This window comes from Aplysia californica, unplaced genomic scaffold (genome assembly GCF_000002075.1).
Source record: "Aplysia californica isolate F4 #8 unplaced genomic scaffold, AplCal3.0 scaffold01250, whole genome shotgun sequence".
Classification (NCBI taxonomy): domain Eukaryota; kingdom Metazoa; phylum Mollusca; class Gastropoda; order Aplysiida; family Aplysiidae; genus Aplysia; species Aplysia californica.
In genome coordinates, this window is record NW_004798520.1 from 22,798 (window position 1) to 25,594 (window position 2,797).

Below are 2,797 nucleotides of genomic sequence, written 5' to 3' on the forward strand. Positions count from 1 at the left end.
CTTTCGTTCTGTTGTTTTTGTCTATCTTACTCCTCCCCTGCACCGAATGGCCAGTATTGCTGCAGCAACGTGTTTCTTTTTAGTCCAACAAACAATACAAAAGACAAGATATAACATGGCAGGTCCCTGATTAGCTTCACCTGCTGTCGCTCTAGGCCTTTGTCTTGTCTTTGCACAAGGGCCCTCACCTGGTCTCCTCATAGTCACCGTGGGAAGGAACATTGGGACCTATTTTGTGTTTGAGGGAGGGACAGAGCGAGTGAACGAGAGAGAGGGAGAGAGAGAGAGAGAGGGAGAGAGAGAGAGAGAGAGAGAGAGCGAGCGAGAGAGTGAAAGAGAGAAAATGGGGGTGGTGGAGGGAGGTAGAGGCAGAGAGTAAGGGATACACGGATACACAGAGAGAGACAGCGAGAAAGGGGGAGTGGAAGGGAGAGAGAAAGGGATAGAGAGAGAGAGACAGCGAGAGAGTGGGAGGGGAGGAGAGAGATACCGAGAGACAGAGAGAGAGAGAGAGGGAGATACAAAGAGAGAGACAGAGAAAGAGAGAGTTGGGTTGGGTTGTTGGGGGTTTTTTTTTGGGGGGGGGGGGCAACTCGTAGTAGCCCTCATAATGTTTTTCAAAACATTAGGCGTTAAAACTTTCTCATTTGCATATAATCTTGTTCCAAACGTCTTAATGACGCAGGGAACAGGTGTTGAGCGTTGTCGGGAACTCCGCCCTGCCCCTCCCAACTTAAAAAAGCAACCCCCCCGAGGAATCAAAATGATAGTGTCAGGATGGATGGACCAGTGCATTGCCTTGCTTAACCCTCTGTCAAGGCCTACTCTGTGGCCCTAAGAAGGGCTCAGATAGTGAAGAGCGAAATATGATGTAGCTGTTAAGTGCGTCGCCATTGCACGACGCAGGAGACCCGAGTTCGATTCCCGTGGGAGACGTTTCATAGAGTACAATATCTCCGTCTTTTTGCTAGGGTGCTATATTTATCTAAGCCTGGGTTGGCCCTGACAGGCAGAGTCGGAGGCCGCCTTCAAAATGAATCAAATAGTGTCTGTTAGTGTGTAAAACACCAAGACATATAAAACAAATAGAAAGGCAAAGTCGTGGAAGGGTTAACACCATTCTGTCTGACGTCTTTTTCTGAATGTGTGCATGTACGACAAGCTTTGTCCTCGGTGACTTTTCATGACTCCGATGTTTTTGTTATTGCTTTTTTGTTTTGGTTTGTTTTTTGTTTTAAAAAAAATTCATTTAGTCGTTTTGTTGATTTGCTAGTTTGAAACATTAAACACCCGCGTCACGCCGGCTCTTTGCGTACGTTACAAGTGAGAAGAGTGCAGGGGGGACGTTTCTGAGGGCAGAACGTACCGAGAACATGAGGACTTACAGGCATTAATGGTCTTTTCAGATGTCTCAGGAAGTGTTGTGTGTGTATGTGTGTGTATGTGTGTGTGTGTGTGTGTGTGTGTGTGTGAAAGAGAGAGAGAGAGAGAGAGAGAGAGAGAGAGAGAGAGAGAACAAGAGAACGAGAGAGAGGGAAGGCAGGCAGATAAGAGGGGTGCCACCTTGAATTTTAATTTCAAGATTTACTGTGACGTCTCTGTGTGCGTACAGCGGGCGTTGCCAGAGAAATATTTAGCACCATGTTGAGTTAAGAGCAGATGTTGAAGTGGTTGCAGTTCCCCCCCCCCATACATACACACACACACACACACACACACACACCACACACCACACACCCACCCACACACACACACACACTTTTTCTCAACCAGTATTTATCATCTGAGAAGGGTTACACACGTATGTATTTTCTCCCACTTTGAAAAGGAAATAGACCGCGTGAGCTAAAATTCTCCAAGTTCACGCGTACACATACTTGTAATATTAAATTTCCCGCTGAGTTGTGACAGCTGTGGTATTTGGAAGATTTATGAGCAGCCCAATGAACAAATTATGTCTCTCTAACGTTGAGTTTCAGCTGCTTACATTGGCAACCGTATTTTTTCTTCCTGGAAAAATTTTTTTAAACGTTTTTTAGTTGTCCTTGTAGGAAAACTAAATTGAAGTTTACCAATGTCTGAGAAAAAGTGCAAACTTGTATAAGTGTAACGCCTTTTGCAACATTGTAAGTCTATTTAAGAGGCAGTACCTCCGAATTAAAGTCCATCTTTGGTAAGACCGAGCCAAATGCATTATTTGTCTTGTGGAGTTTCTTTTCTAAGGATACAACGTCGGACCCAGCTGAGTCCCAAACCCCCGAACCTGCAGTCTCACGATTACTCACCCGGTAGCATCACCACAAGACTACTGACTAACGTGAGAGAATTGCCGAGTTGGACAGTTTTCTTCCATCTAAGTACTACCTCATCTGGTACCGTGGAGCCGGTAAAAACATCATCGGAAATGACAAATGGCAACAAGATGGTAGCTTCGTCTCAGTCCACCGTGAAAACAGCCTCTGAAAAGGCTGTAGAAATACTAGACAACGAGAGGAACTCCTCGGGTCCAACACTTTACAACTTTTCCCAGTCCTGAAAGCGGACACCATTTTTGCTGAAACTTTCACGTCCACTGAAAGGTTTTTCGTGGAGTATGAATGAGATTCTGTTGTGATTGACAACGCGTGAAAAACGTTGGCATCAGTCGCGTGAAAAGTTGGACAGGGAATTGAATTTCCCGAAAAAAGAAAACCCGCCATCACGTTCGTCAATACTTTGGGAGATACACACACACACACAGCGTCTTAGGATGAAGTAAAACATTCATGCTCTCGGCAGGCAGTCTCTCCCCCCCCCC